We start from the raw sequence: 22,608 nt of genomic DNA, 5'->3' as shown, positions 1-22,608 counted from the left end.
ATGAGACCTGAGGCCGAAGACGTGTCTCAAGAAACCATTTTGGCTTACGTTTCAGCAAGATAATGCCCGCCCACACAGGGCAAGAGTTCCTACTGCTTCTTTTTGTGTTTGCCAAATCCTACCTTGGACAGCAAGGCCGCCGGATCTCTCGCCAACTGAGAACGTTTGGTGCATTATGGGCAGGGCCTTCCGAGCACCTCAGACTTTTTACGACCTAACGCGCTAGTTGTACATAATTTGGTGCGATATCCCTCAGGAGGACATCCAAGAACTCTATCAATCAAGAACAAGCTGAATAACTGCTCGTATAAGGGACAGGGGTGGACCAACGCGCTACTGACTTGCTCAGTTTGTGAAGCTCTTTCTGTCCGACAAATAAGCCAATTTTTCTCAATGTGTAATCATTTGTTTGGCTGTACATGTGCATCACATCTGCCGACTTCCGTCCCATTCGATAATTCCTTCGCAGTGTGCCTTTTTTTTGCCTTAGAGTGTAGTAGTTACACGACCTCCACTTTCATCGGATGTCCCTTGTCCTTTTCTTAGCCTACAGTTATGTGAGAGTCCTATTTCTCATATTCTTCTCCAAGCTTCCGCGTCATTTAATTAATGTCTTCGGCATTCCCAAGATTTGCTACGTGGAAATATGAAAAAAATATTGTGTCACCTCATGCAGACATATTATTCTCCAGTTACTAACACCCAATTAGACGTACAGGCTACTTCAAGAAGGTTGACTCGATTTCACAAGACCACATCTGTGAAACGATATTGACTTGGGACATGTTCAAGAGAAGTACAGCTACGAGCAGAATCTCATTAGCATTCATGAACTCTGTGAGGCTTTCTGTTTTTCGACGACGTAATATTATTTGGTAATAATCTCCCGTAATTATCTGAACGATAACCACATAAGTCATCCTCTTTAACAGCCGTACAAATATATATATAGGTCAAATTGTCGCTTGAGCTATTGCACCAACGCAGCACCAACATATTGTTATCAAAGCCGTTTCTATTTTTCACCTGGGCTTGTAGTGCGCCTTTAGAACTATTCGTTTGCCGTGGAAACACGATAGGCTCTTTCTTTGTCATGGTTTAATGCTCCGTCGATCGTGAAGCCGTCAGGAAAAAGTAATAGCTGACATTTGTCAGTGACCGCAGAACGAATCGGCTCTCGAGACGCTGAAGAAATCTGTTGTCAAAAGCAGTGATTCAGGGATTCCCTGGCAAGAAAGACCTAAATGAGGGTGGAATTCGCTGGATGCAACTTCAATGCCTCCGATGTATGATTCTAACGTTAATCGTTGTTGTTGCGTTTTTCGTTGTCATCTAAAATTACCTTTACATTTATAGCGCACGACAACTACTTACTCGAAAAGTAAGTAATAGATAACCGTCAGATTATGATACACAATTCATAACGTGCTGGTCCATCTTTGGAACGCAGTACCTTAGCGATACTTTGTTGCATGGATTCGACAAGCCTATGGTAGGTTTCCAGAGGAACGGTTTAAAAAATTCCTGAACTTCGTCCACAAAATTATCCTGCTGGTAGATGCCGTTAGCCTGGAAGACGGCGTATCCGGGCACGACTTTGGACCTGTTATAACAAGGAACATGATTCATGCGACCGGGTGACATCTTTCATTGATCCGCGGTCCAGTCTCGATGAGGTCGTTCCCACTGCAATTGAAAAATGACGATGGGTTTCGGTCAACATGGGAAAACGTAGTGGACCTTCGACATGGTGTAACAAGAAAGGTGATTCTTTTGACCAAAAGACACGTTTCCACCGATCCACAGTACAACGTCGATAATACGGTGCACTCTCCCATCGAATTTTGAGGATCTGTTGGGGTCAGCATGGGAACGCGTGGTGGTAGTCTGCTGCGAAAACTCAGGGTCAGCTACGAGCGCTGAACGGTGAGCTCCAAAACTCCTAAGCGTGCAGCAGCATTGTACACTGTCGTCAGTTGTACAACAGATGGCCGTCGAGCCTCCGACTTCCACTTCCTAAGAAGAGGCGTGGGCTTCCAACACGTTGTCGCCTATTCGTGGTTTCTTCAGCCACTTCCAAGGGCGTACCCAGGATCTGAACTAGGGGGGGGGGGGGGGCAAGGAAACAAGGACTCGAGACAACATACAACACTTCTTATTAAATAAAACAGTAAACCAGTGAAAAACTGCTTTTAATAAACATTTTAAATACAAGAATGCACTTGTACAATGAGAGAAAACATGCAGCATTTCTTATTAAACAAAACAGTAAACTAGTAAAAAACTGCAAATATCTTCTAGGGGGGGGGGCAGCTGCCCCCCCCCCCTTCCCCTCGCTGGATATGCCCATGGTCACTTCCCATATGCTCAATACAGTATCTCGCGAACAGCCGACGAGCTTCGTCGCTTCCGAGATTCTCCTTCCCAGACACAGGTCACAATACTCTTCCCTTTGTCGCAGTCGCGTATGTCAGTAGAGTTCCCCGTCTGCGACCCACATCGTCGCTCGATTGATTCTCCGACAGTCTCTGCTCTGCTTACACACTTTCCTTACCGCGTCACGTGTCGGCACTGCCAACAGGCGGCATTTATTCTTCTCGCACAGGGCAGTGATCACAATGTTTTGGCTCAGCAGTGTATTTTCTCAGTGCGAATTAATCTCTTTTCACACCACATCGGCGATCGGGATTGCTAAGTTTTTGTAGCAAGCAGTCGTCAGACCACGTGGCGGTCTTTACGAACACCGCTGCATCGAAAAACTTTACGTCACAAAAGATATAACGGTGGCGACACAAATTCCTGGACGCCTTAATGTCTGTCACTGTCTTAGTTCAAAGATTCAGATCTGTCCTCAGTGGTTTATCGATTCCGTGTGAAGATGTTGCAAAGTGATCCGTCCGTCGGATATGGATGTAACTTCTGATATTTCCTTTATGCTTTCAGATTCGGAGAATCGGCTCGCGATTGGTTACAACCCGGCCCGTGCAAGAAATTCGTGGGAGAGGGAGCGAGGCGCTCTCATTGAACTCCGCCCGGGACACGTCTTCGGTTGTCGGCCGTTCTGTTGTTCGCATTTTCCAATTTAGCGTTTGTATAGTAAAACCGAAATGCGTTAAGTTTAAACGATTTAAGCTTTTAAACTTTTTAAAATGAACCAAGAAATGATGGGTTAATACTTTAAGTGTTACAGAAACAACTCGTATCTATGTGTTCAGTCATCAAAAGTATTTTGGAATTTTTTGGAGAAATATTTCAAAAACGGTTGCTAATAGTTTTTATAAAAACACTAAACTACAAGCACTCGAATACTCGAATGACCTCCCTCTGGCCAAAAACGCAGAATTACTTCTAACTGCTTGTCGATTGGGATCACTTGTTTTCCTCGTATTAACATCAGTAAATAATTCTTGTCCATTGTAGACACGTCAGAAGACTGTAACTGCTGAAACAGAAGGTAATGTGTAATGAATTAGCGGCAGCCAGTTGCTTTTACAGGCGTTTATTTTCTGTGATGAGATTTCTGGATGTCTCACAGCCTGTCTTTAGATGTTTATGTGTTTGTAAGCGGGGTAAACTTTTTTTTTTTTTTTTTTACAAATGGCGATGAAATTTACACGACGCGTAAATAAATGTAAACATCTGAAGAAAGGGTGAACATAAAACTTGTTTTTGAGACATAATTTGTTGGCGTGGCATTTCGGCACAGGGGCGCCAATCATATCGATGTGAAGCCCCATAAACATGAACGTCACGGATGCTACAGTTTTAATTTTATGTGCTAGGAGCGCTGCCGTCGTGTCACGTGGCGAGGCTTTCCGCGAACTAAGTCAGTATATGACTCGGGTCCGCTGGACGCCAAAGGTTGCCTACGCCTGCCTTTGACTAGGACACCACCGTGTCATTATCTCGAACGAAAATCCCACGACCAATTTTCATGTGTCATAAGACAAGGCAAAGTCTATTGTTCTCACATTATAGTAGTAACACACGTGCACACGTGTATCGTTATCTCGCGGATACCTCATAAGTCTTTGTGCAGTGTAGTGTTGTTGTTTTTGAATATCTTTCTAGAACATCGTAAAGGGTGGTAGGCTCTAATGAACTCTACGACTAAGGGACATTTATCTGTAACCCACTTTTCCTAACGACTTCGTCATGGACCGAGTATTAATGTAGCTTTCCGTTACGGTGCGAAGAAAACACTAAAAGACGCGCTAAAAGGGGACGTTGAGAAATTCTCAGTTTGACATATACATGGCGAAAATATCAATGACTTTTTACGTTGGTACATATTGTGCAATTTGTCTGTGTTCCTATAATCTGGACATTAATGATCTTGAACGCAGTATCGTTTATTGTTTTCGGAAAAATAATCCAAAGTTGGTGATGTTTTATAAGAACACTACTCATTCATTTTTTTACAGAAGAGAACCTAGCGTTTGATTTAAGTGTGCCTGTACTTTGCTTGATGATACACGTCAAGAACGTTCGAAACGTGGAACAACACACAAAAAATTGAGAAAAAGCAAGATACGATGTGAAACGATCAGTTGTTGAAAGCGCGTAAAGCAGCAGACGTGTGTGAAGCAGCAGACGCCTTAGATACATCAGAAGAAAGAGTATGCTGCACTTTACACGAATGATTGTCTACGCGAAAGCTTTTTTAAAGATAGCTGCCACATTTACGGAATTCTGGATAAAAGCAGATGTGAAGAACGAATGTTTATATTGTTTCACGAAGAATCCAATAGATTTTGCGCGCCGATATTGTTCTGTGAATTATACATGCGCCTACACTCCGTAAGAAGAGTGGTTCGGGATTTAGCGCCGGTCATTAGCGCGCTATGAGATGATCAGGAATCTTACGTTATCAACTTCCCTCCTCTTGTCAGTCAATTACTGGCTGTCACAATCGCATCCACCATCAATAATTGAAATACTTATCTACTTATCTTTGAGTCGAAGGTCCTAGCATCGTTGTGAATTAGACATCACGATTAAGAAGCCGGGTGTTGGTGCAGTATACTCATTTTATTTTTCGCTAAAGTGAAGATCACAAACTAAAACGAGGCACAGTTATTTCACTTACTAAGGAAATTCACCAAACAAGAGAGTCCAAAAGGAAACTAGCACCCCTAAATGAGGAAGGTATCTGATGGCTAGCACAGAAAGGCGCAGTCGCTGCGAAACTGGTCCCGTCTTGCAGGTCGCCTTGCGAAATCACAGCGGACGTCAGAGAGGTCTCAGCTTTACTCGACTAACCGCGATTACAGCAGCACGTATAGGAAGTGTGTGACATCTTACGCACTGGTGTTGTTAAGATATAATGCGCAGGCATATGTGAAACGATATTCAGCCAGAAACTGATTTAATAACTTTGAACAAGGCGTACGGAGCTTATGAAAATATTCCAGTGGTGATGGTCAAGGAATACCGTTACGTGCGATTATTTGCTCAGTCCTCTCCGTCAAGGACAAAAAATATGTTAATGTTTCGTCGATATCGTGGACATCAGGTTTGCAGTGACAGCTGGGAAATTACGAAAATACGGACGCATTCGCCCACGATAATGTTTTTCGCTTGAAATGATTTACAATCCGTTTCTTAATGACTGGTGTTCCACAGGATTTAGTGAACCAGCAAAAGGTTGGAACGGTCACGAATACTGACAACGGCCGGGAAACGATGTGCTGACCACATGCTCCTCCATATTCGCATCCAGTGACGCCTACGGGCTGAGGATAAAATGGCGGTCAGTCAGTACCGTTGGGCCTGTTCGGACGGAGTTAAGAATTTATTTATTTTTTTTTTTACGGAAGATTGCACAGACGTATCATTTAAGGCTATAATATGCGAGCGTATTAAACTGATCACAATTCGTAGTAAATTACGGGAAATTCGTACTTTGAAATTGCAGAGGCATAGTCATTCTGTGACTGAGAAACATTTACTAAGGATGGTCCAGAAAACTATGCCATTGGTCTCAGTCTTCTGTAGTCGACCCGCGCTTCACATGAGCGACTAGTAGTTGCTTCTGCTTGCGTATGCTCTCTTGCAAAACATAAAATAAAACAGCCACGTTATTGTTGCTGAAATGGTGGTAGTAGAGTGAAATCTGTATTTTGAAACCGATATGTGCGTCTCACAAAAATTCTTGTTGTACTCGTGTAGTAACGTAAGACCGCCACTCTATACAAAAATCTTTATACAAAAATAAAGGTGTGGACGTGTGTGTAACCATCAGCATATTAATATCATGGTTCAGCATTCAACTCGTTGTCGCTCTAAGGCTTTCTTTTGCTTTAATTTCCTTTCACTTCCGGCAATTCTGTCTGTACTGTAAGATCCCAAATTATAACGTGATTTCCATTCCACATATAGTAGTTCAAAGGCTGAAGAAGTCCACAGACACATTAACTCCAACAAGACCATGATTACTAAAGCAGTACCGTACTGAAACCAAGTTTCAAATGGATGTCGCTTTTACTGCGACGGAAGACTTGTAAGTATCGACTCCAAAATATCTACATTTATTAAAATTACCATTTACAGATGTTTAAGAACCAACGACTGTCTATTCAGTATAAATACTGAACACTGAAACCAGTCACTTTTTCTGAAATAGCTACTTTTTTTCCATAAACCGGTTTTCGAACCGTTTCAGGCTCATCACCAGATGGTGCACAGGAAGTTGCATGGCTGTTTCAAAGCGAAATGTTGGGTGCAGGCTCTGTGACACGAAGATGAAACATACTATAATGCATTACCGTGAGTACTGTTTATATAGCGACTTTTATCCTAAAATGAATACTAATACTTACTGCGAAATTATGGGCGGCTTTGTTGTTAATATCCATCAATCAACTTCCATTGTGGTGGACAGTTGGTAACTCATCACTCACTTTTCACAGGGTATGTATATATCTATACTGTAGTTAAGAAACTTTTCCTGCATCCAACATGTGCCGTACAACTGTTGTTACAAACATCTTAATACGAAGATATGACATTGGTCTAGTTTGACGCAAATCAGCGGCCCGTTATTTGCGCGAAATACATGACCTTTGCGTAGACAATAAATGCCACATACCTCCACAAACCTAACAACAAACTGTCGGATATCTGATACGCAGAATCAGTGATGTATTTCGTTCCACAAAAGAACAAACAAACTATTAAGCAGCTGCTCATAATGTTTTGGCTCATCAGTGTCTGTTAATGTAAGTATAGAAATAAGACGCTAGATAGTTTGAAGTTCGTTCTTGTAGTAATTTATTAACATATTTTATTTTTCGCCATTCATGTTAACGCTAGTTTTGATTAAAGAACTTGACCATACATCGACTTAATTTCAAGCAAACAAAAACAAATAATGTTTCTGAGTAAAGTAGATCTATGTACGCTACGGTCGCAGGTTCGAATCCTGCCTCGGACATGGATGTGTGTGGTGTCCTTAGGTTAGTTAGGTTGAAGTAGTTCTACGTTCTAGGAGACTGATGACCTCAGATGTTAAGTCCCATAGTGCTCAGAGCCATTTTTTTTAGATCTACGTAATATCTTTGTATTAAGATATTGGTCACAAGCAACCGTTATACAGCACTTGCTGGGCGGTGGCAAAGTTTCGTAACTACGATAAATATACAAACATATCTTGTGAAACGTGAGTGATATGTTACCAAATGCCCATCACAATGGAAGCTGACAGATGAATATTAACAACGAACCCATTTTCTCAGTAAGTACAGGACACGTCTTTTGAGCCAAATTTCCATATAAACAACACTCATGACGATACATTACAGTATGTTCCGTCTCCTTGTCACAGAGTCAGCACCCAGCTTTTACGCTATGTAATAGTCATGCAACCTCCTGTGCACCATATTTAGACTAGCCTGTATAGTTTCGAAAACCTATTTATAGAATAAACAACTATTTAAAAAAAAACTGACTGCTTGCAGTTTTCCGTATTTTTATCTATGTCTGTTTTGACAGAAACCACTTTACGGAATCTGTTATGGAAATATTTGGTGAAGGAGCTTCGACGGATGACAAGTTTTAAATTGCTGTAATAGTTTGGTGTCCTAGTCGAATATCGTGGTGAAAGGAAACGAATTTGGAATGTATTTAGAGGCATAATGTTTACTTCCGTCAGAAACCTATAAGTGTTAATGTCTTACCCCTAGGGATCAATCACCATTAAAAACGTCAAGTGGCTCCAGTTAATGGCTTTCCGGAAAGGTTTGAGATTAAACTCTGAACTTTAAATTCCTTCATCAAAAACTGTAAGCCGCTACTTCTGCAATGAACACAACTATGGGTAGGCCTAAGCATAACATTTCAGCCAGATATATCTAATAGTAATTGCGAATGACTAATATTTTGCTTCTCGTTTCTCACAAGACCCAACTTGAAGCACTATCTCGACTACAGGGCAGATAATTAAAAGAAGAAAGTGTGTTTGGGCAGTAAAAAAAGAATAACGTTGTAAGGGCAGAAGAAAGAAAAGAAGGAATGAAGACTAGGGTTTAATGTACTGTTGATGACTAAGCCGTTGGAATACAAACTTAGAATGGGTTTGGATTGGGAAGGAAATTAGTTGTGTTCTCTTCAAAGTAATCGCTCCAACACTGGCCTGTCTGTCGATTCAGTAGCAAAAACTAACACACGCATGGCTAATCAAGAATCTATAAAATGTCTCTGGTACGTTGGTCGCTCTATGAGATGTCAACTGACAGTACGAGGAAGGGCGTGGTAAGAAGAAAGTGCAATGTGCGCATGCGCAACACTATACTGTGTTCATCATAAGAACACTTGCTGTAAATACAGGGTGTACATGAAGTCCGCAAATACTTTCAATTATTTACTGCACAAGAACTAAACATTGTACAGATGTCATACACATTGCATTTTGAAGAGAAACTGTGAAAGTTTTTTTTTACAAACATTCGATACGCGAACCATGAGTGACCCGGCAGATGTCAATTCGGTAAGAGAATTCTTGCCATAGCCGCCCAGCATGGCATTGTCGACTATGGCACTCGCTTCCCGTATTCTCTCCCGGAGCTCTGCTACATCACGTGATAGATGCGGTACATACACTAGATCTTTAACGTGTCCCCACAGAAAAAAGTCACACGGAGTGAGTGAGATCTGGTGATCGGGGAGGTCATTTCATGAACAACTCGCTCCGCATCTTAACTCGCCATGTTTGCGACTAGCGCTTTCGGGAAATTACCAAACTATGCTGTGGCGGTATACATGAAATAAATAAAAAATAAACTTTCAGGGTTTCTCTTCAAAATGACGTACGTATGATATGTATACAATGTTTGGTTCTTGTGCAATAAATAATTGAAAGTGTTCCCGCACTTTATGTAAGCCCTGTATTATATCTGTTTGCTGCGTTTGCGGGGATCTCATTGGATTTCGTTTCACGTGGAGCGGAAGTCAAGCAGAGTACAGGCAAGTACGATAGTAAGGATACGTTTAATGGCATGCGTTACGCACACATCGACTGAGCGATAATAAAGGACAACAGTTCTAGTGGCGCATTAACTTGGCCATCTACGTACCTGGTCCATCTAACATTCAGTGATGTGGTCAGTTCCAGTTACGACGTAAAAAGAGCCGAGCAAAGAAACAATACACCTTCGAATGTAAGTTATTTTTTTAAAAAAATAATATCCGGTAAAACTTCAGCAATAAGGCATGTTTCATAGGGGGACTGACGGAAAGCGTAACACGCTCTCGTTCTTAGCTAACATAATATTGTAATTAAAAACAAGAGTGATGAAAAGTCTTAAGTCTTAAATTTTTCTTTGTGTAGGATATGTGTGACGCAAAAGCGTATTGCAGGGATTTCACCTTACAGTTAAATATTGAAGCCACTGAAGGTATTACTTAAATTCAGTCGTCTGGTATTCTCCGAACTCCCAACATATCCGAATTCGAAAAATAAATTCCGGTACTGGAACTGTCATCTGTCATAACCGAGTCAATCAACAACAGAATCTACGAAGCCATTCAAGCGCCACATTTCCTCCTTTTACGATGTGCCGTTTTGCACCCCGCCAGCTTAAACGCCTAGTTATTTCTCGAGACAAAAATTAGAACCCACATCAGTTCTTTCAGGCTCATATTGCAGTGGTACGGCGGCATCTGTAAAAATGCAGCATTTGTGTGGTGTGCTCGATGTTGTGAAAATAGCTTTCTATGTTTGCACGACGTTTTTCTTTGTAGCTCGTGAGAGACCACACCTGTGGTGTAAAACAAGTAACATAGTCCAAATAATCGCCCCAAAAACCAAACCAGTATTTGATTTTTCTTTTCCCTTAAAAATTTGATTTCTTATGTTCCTTAATTTAAAGAACTTTTACTAACAATCTTCTATAAAATATCAATGAGTAATAATTTATATTTGCAATGAAAACTGGAGTTTTGCATGACGTATTTAATTAGAAACAAAAAGGCATGTATTTTTCATTAATAATAGTAATTAGATAAGAGCTGCTTAGCATATATTTGTCGAATTTTGCATTTGAAAGATGAAAGTATTACAAATTAAACGAAAAGAAAACCATAGCAAGATTCGAGTCATCAATCTACACTTCGTGACGGTTTACCATTCTACGACGCTAACGATTGAACTATGCGTCCCGTAACCAAATATCCTAAATTCAGTAAATATAGTTACTCAGAAAACTTCAAAGCTGATTTTTCTCTATAAACTTGTGAAAAACATCAAGAGCAACCTGTGACTCGCCAGATTTAACGGTGTTCCAGGCACGTGTTCCTCTACCGCGGTGGGAGCAGCATCAGCCATTTTCACACTACGTATTAACAGCACGACAATCAGAGCACAACAGTACAGAGACTACGACTGTAAACGATTTTTGAAATAAAGACAACATAGCTAAAGTATCATTAAGAAAAACGTTGATGGCCTTTCAAACAAATTTTGGGCGTGCAGCCGGTCGTCGTTTAATTCATCCCACTGTATTTCGACTGGACACCCGCCAGCCATCTTCAGGTGAACAAGTCTTCCATGGCTCATCTGAAGATGGCTGGCAGGTGCCCAGTAGAAATATTGTGCGATGAATTATACGGCGACCGGCTGCGAGCCCGAAATTTATTTGAACTTACAATTCGGCGGGAAAATTTTAGAATTCACGCGGATAGCTGTTAGTACAGTAGCATATCTTAAGGTTTAATTTATAGTAACACAGTAACAAGATGTGTAATACGTAAGTGGGCCCTACTTCCAAGAGATATGTTAATACGTAAGTGGGACCTACTTTCAAGAGCTTAAGGACACCATTGTATATGTGCTACGACTGCTGACCAGTCATCGCGTTTATGTTTGTAAACTGAACTACGCATCCCGTAAACAAATATCCTAAATTCAATAAATATAGTTACTCAGAAAGCTTCAAAGCTAATTTTTCTCTGTAAACTTGCGAAAAACATCAAGAGTAACCTGTTCGTCGCCACATTTAACAGTATAACACGCACGCATCTTGTGATGAACAAAGCGGCAAATATCAGCTATCTCCTTTGTTAGCGTGGTAAGTGGACCAATGTTGGCAGATCATGCTGCAGCGTCGGCGACAATCGACGTACCTAGAAGACTCTGCGACTTCAACTGGTGCGCCTGTAGTAGGGCGAATTTCGATTTTTAGATGGGCCTCCGTAATTTGGGTCTTCGCTGTGTTCTGAAAGGACATTGGGTCTGTTGCTCACGCAGTTCTTCTCCACCTTGCGCATACGAATAAGCACCCGCTCTTTTGTTACACCGCTGTTGAGCAGGAGAAAGAGAGGGGGAACGCCGGCGCTACCGCTATAGCGGCTGGTCCGCTGGGAGCGCGCGCTGACGTAACTGAACCGGTGCATGCGTACCGGCACTGGTTCTCCTTGCCCGACGAGCTTGGCCTTCGCGGACCGCGCCCAGACCCGTGCAACACGCTCCCTTTGGCGGCCAACGGCTCCACGCAAGCGGTACGCTATTGTCCGAGAAAAACTAGCTTCCTGCACAATACTCCCCTACTACTTCACTATTAAAATATACGAGTATACTGGGGCGAAAAAGGTCATGGAAGCATGAAAGGACACTGCTTTGGCGGAGCTGTCATTTCTACTCAGATGATCCACGCGTAAAGGTTTCCGACGCGGTCGTAGCCACACGACGGGGACTGTGAACGCGGAATGGTAGTTGGAGCATGGGACATTCCATTTCGGCAAACGTTAGGGAATTCATTATTCCGGGAGTCACAGCGTCAAGAGTGTGCTGAGAATACCAAATTTCAGGCGTTATCTCTCATCTCGGACAACGCAGTGGCCGACGCCCTTCTCTTAACGACCGGCAGCAGCGGAGTTTGCGTGGATTTGATGTTGTTGTTGTGGTTTTCAGTCCAGAGACTGGTTGGATGCAGCTCTCCATGCTACTCTATCCTGTGCAAGCTTCTTCATCTCCCAGTACCTACTGCTGCCTACATCCTTCTGCATTTGCTTAGTGTATTCATCTCTTGGTCTCCTTCTACGATTTTTATCCTCCACGCTGCCCTCCAATACTAAACTGGTGATCCCTCGATGTCTCAGAACATGTCCTACCAACCGATCCCTTCTTCTAGTCAAGTTGTGCCACAAGCTACTCTTCTCCCCAATTCTATTCAATACCTCCTCATTAGTTATGTGATCTACCCATCTAATTTTCAGCATTCTTCTGTAGCACCACATTTCGAAAGCTTCTATTCTCTTCTTGTCCAAACTATTTATCGTCCACGTTTCACTTCCATACATGGCTACACTCCATACAAATACTTCCAGAAACGACTTCCTGACATTTAAATCTATTCTCGATGTTAACAAATTTTTCTTCTTCAGAAACGCTTTCCTTGCCATTGCCAGTCTACATTTTATATCCTCTCTACTTCGACCATCATCAGTAATTTTGCTCCCCAAATACCAAAACTCCTTTACTACTTTAAGTGTCTCATTTCGTAATCTAATTCCCTCAGCATCACCCGACTTAATTCGACTACATTCTATTATCCTCGTTTTGCTTTTGTTGATGTTCATCTTATACCCTTCTTTCAAGACCCTGTCCATTCCGTTCAACTGCTCTTCCAAGTCCTTTGCTGTCTCTGACAGAATTACAATGTCATCGGCGAACCTCAATTTCCTTCTTTTATTGGTTGCTCAATATACAGATTGAATAACATCGGGGAGAGGCTACAACCCTGTCTCACTCCCTTCCCAACCACTGCTTCCCTTTCATATCCCTCGACTCTTATAACTGCCATCAGCTTTCTGTACAAATTGAAAATTGCCTTTCGCTCTCTGTATTTTACCCCTGCCACCTTCAGAATTTGAAAGAGAGTATTCCAATCAACATTGTCAAAAGCTTTCTCTAAGTCTACAAATGCTAGAAACGTAGGTTTGCCTTTCCTTAATCTTTCTTCTAAGATAAGTCGTTGGGTCAGTATTGCCTCCAGTGCTCCAATATTTCTACGGAATCCAAACTGATCTTCCCCGAGGTCGGCTTCTACCAGTTTTTCCATTCGTCTGTAAAGAATTTATGTTAGTATTTTGCAGCTGTGACTTATTAAACTGATAGTTCGGTAATTTTCACATCTGTCAACATCTGCTTTCTTTGGGATTGGGATGATTATATTCTTCTTGAAGTCTGAGGGTATTTCGCCTGTCTCATACATCTTGCTCACCAGATGGTAGAGTATTGTCAGGACTGGCTCTCCCAAGGCTGTCAGTAGTTCTAATGGAATGTTGTCTACTCCGGGGGCCTTGTTTCGACTGAGATCTTTCAGTGCTGTGTCAAACTCTTCACGCAATATCATATCTCCCATTTCATCTTCATCTACATCCTCTTTCATTCCCAAAATATTGTCCTCAAGTACATCGCTCTTGTATAGACCCTCTATATACTCCTTCCAACTTTCTGCTTTCCCATCTTTGCTTAGAACTGGGTTTCTATCAAAGCTCTCGATATTGGATTTGATAGTTCCAGCAAACAAGCAAAACTGCCTGAAATAACCTTCGAAAACAACGTGGAACGTACGACGAACCTATCCATTAGGACAGTGCTGCGAAATTTGGCGTTAATGGGCGATATGCCAGCGGACGAACGCCGCGGGTGCCTTTGCTATCACCACGACATCGCTTGTAGCGCCTCTCCCGAGCTTGCGACTATATCGGTGGAACTCTAGACGACTGGAAAAAGTTGGTCTGGTCAGATGAGTCCCTATTGCAGTTGGTGAGAACTAATGGTGGGGTTCGAGTGTGGTGATGACTCCACGAAGCCATGGATCCAAGTTGTCAATGAAGCGCTGTGCAAGCCGGTGGTGACCTTATAATGGTGCGGGGTGTTTTAACATGTATCGTTGACTGAATATGGTTATGTTCGGCTACTTGTAGACCGTTTGTATTCCGAAACAACGATGGAATTTTTATGGATAACAATGCGCCATGTGACCAGGCCACAATCGTCCATGATTGATCTGAAGAACACCTTGGACAATTCGAGCGAATGATTTGGCGACCCTGATCCGCTGACATGAAACCTATCGAACATTTAGGGTATATAATCGAGATATCAATTCGTGTACAATATCCTGCACCGACAACAGTTTCGCAATTATTGACAGCTATAGAGACAGCATGGCTCAATATTTTTGCAGGGGACTTCCAAAGATTTGTCGAGCCCCTGCCATGGCTGCACTACGCCAACCAAAAGCAGGTCCGGCACGACATTAAAAGTAAGATAATGACTTTCGTCATCTAAATGTATATCCCCGAGTATACTGATTACCTTTACAGTGACATTTTTGACCTTGCAGATGATCGTTATCATCATGTCACCATATCTTTACTTTCATGGACTTGGCTCGACGTCTGTTCCGTCTTCGTGGCTCGGTCTTACTCAAGACATCCCTTCTTGGGGCTCTCGAGAGTTATTTTCCCACGTGATACGTGTTTCATGGCTTGTTGTGTTAACCACCGCTCTGGCACCGTTTCCACATTACCTCTTCGTTTGCCTGTTCATTATCTGATTAAAAGTATCTGGTCACCTGGTACTGGTCATTAATGTCGGTGCGTCCGCCTTTCGCCTTTCTGACTGCTCCAGCTCTGCTGCGGACACTATCATTGGGTGCCTGAGCTGCTGTGGAGAATAGCAGACCATTATTTCTCAGCAGCCGAAATCCATGGTAGTGGTGATGGATGCCGTGGTCTGGAGTGAAGTCGGCGGTCTAACTCATGCCGAAGGTTGAAATTAATTGTGAAAACCTTCAGCTGTCTTTTATTTTGCACAATGCTACTAGTTTCGGTCATACGCCATTTTATTTTGCACAGTGCTACTTGTTATGCCATGATGTAAGCAATTACAAACTGCTGTTGCAGGCCAACCATAGTCAATAAAATTGTCAGCGATATACCGACTGTCGTTCACCTGCTACAGCAACTTGTAATCGTTTACATCATGGTGTGACATTCCTGCCATTTATTCCTGCTAAGCTTGAAAACGGTCCATGACCGAAAGTAGTAGCACCAAGCAAAATAAAAGACAGCTGAAGGTTTTCACCATGAATTTCAACGATCATTTAGCAGCTGATTTTCCCCACCAGTGTCTATACATCATCCCAAAGATGTTCCATTTGGGTTCAGGTTGGGACTCTGGGAAGACCAGTTCATTTCAGGAATGTTACTCTCCAGAGACAATAGCCTCACAGATGCTGCTTTGTGACAGAGTGCGTATGTCGTGCTGATAGAAACAACCACTTTTCCTCTACTATAAGCAGTATACACTGCCGTCCACGTCTTCCTGCATTTAGTGTTCCCTTAATCACAATAAGCAGAGTACACCCTGAGCACAAAAGCACCCCCTATTCCCTAATACCACTTCCCCCTGTACTTCACTGCTGGCATTATAAAAGATGGCAGCTAATGTTCTCCAGGCACTCACCAAATTGCCACAGGATATAGTGTGATTCATCCGTCAAAATCTATCGTTTCCAGCCATCCACTATCCGTCTGCTCGACCACTGGACCCAATTCTTTTGAAATGGTTATGCCCAGCCATAGTTCTAATTGGACTGATGATAGCACTTTGCAACTAACGATGATTTCTTCTGCTGACTTCATGCGATTTTTACCAAACAACCCTCCTCAATGCTCGATGGTACCTGTCGTCAGTATATGAGGTCTGCAAGGTTTTTGTTTACCTGTGGTCGTTCCTTCGCATTTCCACGTCACGATGACGTCTCCAACAGTCGACTTGGCAGCTTTAGAAGGCTCGATATGTCCCTTATGGATTTATTACTCAGATGACATTCAGCAACTAGTCCACGTTCGAAGTCACTGAGCTGTCCTGATCCACCCATTGCTGTTCCTGTTTCTCTATTGACGACACAATACTCCACGCCTCCTTTTATGCTGGTGGGTCCGCTGTCGCCACATCTAGTGGTCCTACATCTTATTTAAGATGCTTCAATAAATTTCTTTGTTGTTTGATTATGGTCATGTCTCACTGTCATGTAGGGTTATGGTAACCGCCACAGTTTTATAAAATTTAATTTTAGTTTCTTTCATCATCTTATGTTCTCAAGTTCTGTTTACGGTGCCATACATAAATTGGAGTTTTTCGAGGCTTTTCTTTTACATTGTTTTGGTCTTACAGATAACCTATTTGATTTCCAAGATAGTTTTAATTACTTTATTATCTAGTCACAAATGACAATTTTCGATCTTATATAACTGACTTCTCTAGAAGGCATCACTTTTGTCTAATTTGTAGACATTGTCAAAGTATATTCTTCGCACAGTTAGCTCAGCTTATTGAGAGCAGTTTGCAGTTTACGTTAGCCATCGTAGGAAGTTAACTGGTCATCAGCGAATTTGTAATTAGTTACTCGTGTAACGTATGACATTTTTAAAACAGGTCGAACCAAAAATTTGCACTTTCTCAAAACGGCGTTTCATGGGTATTAAAAAGCGGAGGTGACCCTGTGTGAATTCCTCATTTACTTGGATTTTATCAGATATTTTTGAGCCAGTTTTATCTTTATTGTTGTATTTTTATGTACAGGTAAGTCTTTCAGTACGAGAATGATATACCTGGCGGATCCTCGTACTTGCGTTATGCCTCTGAGGACTCAATTTATTCGATAATACGCGTTCATATAATCTATGCATGCTATGTGGATTTGGTTATTACACTCTCTTCTTTTAATCATCATGTGTTTTATAATGAACACATTTTCTAAAATGGTTCTGCTTCTTTGAAAAATGTGCTTCTTTTATTATTTGTATTCTCTTATAGATCAATCTGTATTCTGTATCTACTTCACTTCTATCTCTTAAACTCGCACATTCATTTCTATTTCGTATTTTGAAGAGAGATGTAAGAATGGCATTCCTCATTCATCTGGGGTTTTCTTCTGTAATCAGCACATGATATATAGAAATACAGCACCCTAAACTTCAGGAACATGTACCATATTTTATAAGCTCTGCACTATTCCGCCTTCCCCTGTTTACTAACTAATAACTCTAAGTCAAACAAATTATATGGGTGACGGCTGGAATGTTGCACAGAATGATTCTGTCTGATCGGCGAAAGGAACAGTTCAGGATAGTTCGTGGCTCAGCCCTTACAGAGGTCATCTGGGTAACAGCTTTGAACGAGACGAAAAGATGCGGGATCTCAGTGTCTTGGTTACGGAAGTTCAGATCCACATGCAATAAACTATTCTTTTTAATGAGCAAACACGTTTAGCCCCCTTCGTTCCAGCAGCATTTATTCACTTGTGCAAAATGCGAGCGTGAATCGTCAAAAACAGGTTCCGTCTTTCTGCATGTATTTCAGCAACACAGGAGCATACAGATGAGGAAAGGTACTACGAATATAAGTAATTACAAAATTACCTTCATACATGGTGTGTTTTTTTCATCGTGTACAACCTCTAGGGATTGATGGATGACAGGGTACGGAACAACAAACAACTAATGAACTTTGTCCGGAAGCGCATGGGTTCCTTGGTTTGTGAGTAAGATGGATGACACAAACCCTAGAATCGTGGTTGTGAAGAAACCAGTGACAAAACTGCTCCCGGTGTGAAAGTCTGTCGCTAGTAAGCACTGCACACTCTGTAAGTGATAAGAGTAGTAACAATCGCCGTGGAGAATGTTCCACACTGTCTGACTTAACTTTGTACTGGCGGGCCAATTGCGTGGTACTGACACGGCGATCGTCTTTCACGGTGTTAAATCACGTTTTCCTGTAAGTCTGATGTCCGAACATGATTTCCTGCTTCTTGAAACAGCCCTGTCTCAGACAAACAGCGAAACACTGTTGCAAAGACTGAATGCTGCGGTTGTTGTCGGCGGGGATAGATCTCCTGATACTACCTTGCTGCCAGCTGCCCGTTGCCATTTGCCTTTACGTAACTAGACACCATGTCGCCAAGCTCTCGATTGGAATACGGAACCATTGTGCATACGCTGAAGCACATCCAGTACAACGTGGCCGGCCTTTATGGCCGAGAGGTTCTAGGCACTTCAGTCTGGAACCGCGCGACCGCTACGGTCGCAGGTTCGAATCCTGCCTCGTGCATGGATGTGTGTGATGTTCTTAGGTAAGTTACGTTTAAGTAGTTCTAAGTTCTAGGGGACTGATGACCTCAGATTTTAAGTCCCATAGTGCTCAGAGCCATTTGAACCATTTGAGTACAACGTGAGTCAGCAAGAGAAGCGAACCAGACACAACATTACCGACTACAGCGAGAGCGCGCTAGAGCATGACGTATGGGAACGGTACAACTTCGTACACGGTGGAAAAAACCACTCTGTAGATAAGGTGTTTCAGCTCAGTCTGATTGCTCTTCGTCAATAATGACGAAGGAGCATATTGCGGGATCATCGATGTTAGTGAACATAGGCGTCCTCGAAGGGGAGACAAGAAGGGGCGCTTGCCCCTCGTGGAATCTCGGGTACCGAATTTTTACACAGGCAGTTCATGGGAAAGTATGTCTATTCACTGGCGCGGGGGTGATTTCAGCGTTGTCCTGCACTCCAGGTGACTGTCAAGATGTACAGAGCATTTCCAAAATAGTCCTCAAACTGTTCTGTTCCTTCCTCACATTGTCTTTGCTGGGCTCCAGAAAGACGACATTCCAAAATGCTAGGGCGCGAATTCCGGCGACTATTCCTAGCATAAAATTAACATGCCTGCAGTATACATGCCCAAATTTGTCTCCAGTTCCCACAAAGATGACGACTTCTCCTACCGCACAACTTAATCACAACAGTAGTTTACCGTTTGTCTGTAGACGAGGAAGACCCGTCACGACTTGCTGATACCACATTCAGTTGTACAATCACAGAGCGCTTGTAGTAGTCTCTGAACATCACAGTATTGCCACTTGTTGGTGTGTTCATCTGTAACTCATCTATGGACCGAAACGCAACAACGGAAAGAGTAAAATATCATTTTTTGTGCTAGAAGGGGGAGGGGGGGGGGGACTGAGAAACGTCAAGGTCGAAAAGATCTTCACTTCAAGAAATGGAACCTTCTCAACTTCCATAGGAATAGAAGCCAATACAACAAGTAGACATAAAGCTATGAAATCAGTAGTCCGGTTGTTAATAGCACAATACTGCATCAAGTTGTGCGACGAAAGTCGTCGTGGTTCAGTCCTAGGGTGTTAACAGTAGATTGTACTGGGGAAATTGTGACTGTTTCGGAAGGTTTCCAAAATTCACCTCGTCGAGTGCTGGCCCAGACTACATTTTACACAAACAACCGAAAAACGTAGCTTCCAAAACACGTTTTATTATTAATTATGCGAGTCAACTTCAAAAATGGAAGGCACGAAAATAATACAATAAATTCATTAACGTGATCAGATATACAGTTTTTTAAGCAAACTAAAGTTCCTTAATTGAAAAAGCGTGTTTAATGTTTGTTTCCTGTTTCTTCACATTCGGACGTGTTAATCGGGGGAGTGTTATTGGTTGTTTTTGTAATAATCAACAAGTGTTACTGGTTGTTTTTGTAATAATCAACAAGAATTCCACAAGTTTTCTGATACCGGTGGGGCCTATAACAAATGGCAAGTCTGGAATCTTGTCCCCTCCTGCATAAAATGTTGTGGACGCCCATAGAAGTGAATAGATCGGGCGCCGTGTGAACGAACGGGTACTCGGGTCAGTCGTGGAGTCCAGTCACGGCGCCACACGACAAAAGCTGGCGGGACAGGAAACGCTTACGAGCGAGCACTGGTCGATTGCAGTGCCGCACACGTGCCGGCTGGCGGCCGCTGAACGATGGCCCAGCTGAGCCAGTGGCCACGGCACCTGGCCACCCTCCAACAGCTTGCTCTCCCGTCCGTGGTCAGTTATCCGCCGAAGATCTTATAAACCTGCCTGCATCGATTAGTAAATGTAAGTCACGCAAGTAAGAAAGTAGCCGAAATGTAACGCCCTATAAATGACAGAATATAATATCATTGGCAAACTGGAAGTATTCAGATATCTTGGTAGCGATGCCTTAGTCTTTCAAACAACCTGCTCGTAATTTCACAATTTTCCGTTTCAGATAATTTTCAAGAAATGTCTCTAGATCACTTAGTGTGGACGTATTAATTATTTTTATCTGCGCTGACTAAGGGTAGTTTTTACGATCCATATGGCGGTCAAGGAAAACTATTACAAGTGTATGACTTGAAGTCCTGTGGCGAAGAAGTAAGCGTTCCCTTGTTCGCTATTCAATCGGTATTCTTTTCCCCTTTCATCTTGGTTCTAATCTTTGTATCGCCTGTTTCATCAATGATTGCTGACACAATTTTCTGAGCTGCCTTTCCTATCCTTCACGTCAGTGTAACGAGTTTTGATTTCCTGTTCCGATTGCTACACTGACTCATGGAGACTTAAAGACCATATGGTGTCATTCTCATGCCATAAATATTTTGTATGTTTGATTTATTTTGTTTTAGCAGTACCAAATGTTTGAATCCACTTACAAAATAAATTCTTATGGTCTTTCAAAAGACCTAAATGGATTCATAAATCTTTTCCAACTAGACATTACGCTGGTTTAGTGTCAAGATACATAACTATTTGTAGACAGGCGCTTTAATGGTAAAATTATATTTGTTTTTTTTTACAAATGGGAGTAAGCAGCCTAAACTGCTGATGTAACCGACAACCCCAATAATTCCCTCAGACACCACGTCAATCCGTACAAAGTATTGAAAAGTAGCTTTATGTCCACACCGTTTCTGGTTGTTTAACTATAAAACCACATTTTACAGACCGTCATTTATGAAGTCATTCTTCATCTAAATAATGGTCCATTAAAATTTCGTACCGGTACTTATCAGATATAATTAGATAAGGGTGTAAGCTTGTACATATATTTTATACTGTATACTTTTGTGGAATACTGTTTTGTTTTCTGCATTTTTTGGGGCACTGATGAATTATTTATAATATACACTTTATAAGTAGGAAGTACAATGACCAAAGTACAAGATGATTTTCATTTCAGAGGCTCGTGAAAAAAAAGCATGCTTTGTATCAGTGCTTGCTATTTCAAAAAGTGCATTTTATCACATTCGCGTGCTGTACAGAACAAGCTATAAAGCATATATGAAGTAGAACCAAGACCTTTCCAATTTTCGTCTCCAAAATAACAGGTATAACTTTCTCCCAGAAGAACACATTACATTCTGTGCGGATAGAATGAATAGAATTTTTTGGCACAAACGTCGAGTTCAGCCTAAAAATACGAAATGTTCTCTCAGACACTCTCTTGCGCAAACACTAACCTTGCATTCGGCCGTGACGTACGAAACAACTGCTGTTACCGAACCGCCGACATTACACTGCAAGCAGCTGTTCGCAAGCTCACTAGTCACTTCGCCGCCAGATGCGCTACTATCTAAGCTCAGTCGCTTCTGCCACCTACTGACGGTTAGGGAAACCACATCCTTGTACCAACGTCGATTCTTGCCACGGCACATCCATCGTATGAACGTCGATATCTAAGATTGATTCGACCCATATTAAAGGCATATATAATATGAAATCAACTAATGAAAATGTCTATTCTAAATTAAAATTTGAATAAACGTAAAAGAAGCAAATGTGATATGAAGAGGTATGCTGCAGGTAAAATTTTGTTCCATACTTGGAATGAAAATAATCTCTAGTTGGAGAAAGATGGCGGTCGATCTTCAGCTGGTTCTGCGCTCCTACGTCACGCAGTTGGCAACAGCCAGCGCTCTTTCAGTAATCAGTATTCAGTAGTGAACTGAGCGTTCTGTTGCGAATGTCGTATATAGTGATCATAGAGAATTATTTGGTGATTTTTTATTCCATTTGTTGCGAATTGTCATCGCAAATATTCATGATAAGGTATAAATTTAACTTAAGCTAGAGAGAGACATAATATGCAGGAAACGCATTTTCTTCAAGCACAAACAAAGCACGTGTAAGCGCTTACCTCAACTGTCGCTTGAAACCGGCAAGCAAGCAATTCCCGTCCGTTCCTCGACCAGCGCGAACGGCCATCGTTCGTGAATCGGACTATAGTGCACT

At 42.0% G+C, this 22,608-nt stretch overlaps 1 protein-coding gene across 4 annotated transcripts in view; it reads right to left on the bottom strand.

The window, feature by feature from the left end:
- Nucleotides 1-22,608, bottom strand: part of LOC126187586 (nocturnin) — a 399,558-nt gene that overhangs the window by 104,468 nt on the left and 272,482 nt on the right. The window contains exon 1 of one of the 4 annotated variants that reach the window (XM_049928764.1): nucleotides 21,837-21,924. The exons of the other annotated variants lie outside the window; for them this stretch is intronic. The gene's annotated coding sequence lies outside the window, so the exon portion shown is untranslated. Of the gene's footprint in view, nucleotides 1-21,836; nucleotides 21,925-22,608 lie in introns of those variants that run through there. 4 annotated transcript variants of the gene reach the window in all.

The sequence above is a fragment of the Schistocerca cancellata genome, chromosome 5 (assembly GCF_023864275.1).
Source record: "Schistocerca cancellata isolate TAMUIC-IGC-003103 chromosome 5, iqSchCanc2.1, whole genome shotgun sequence".
NCBI classification, from domain to species: domain Eukaryota; kingdom Metazoa; phylum Arthropoda; class Insecta; order Orthoptera; family Acrididae; genus Schistocerca; species Schistocerca cancellata.
This window is presented reverse-complemented; position numbering and strand designations above follow the sequence as displayed.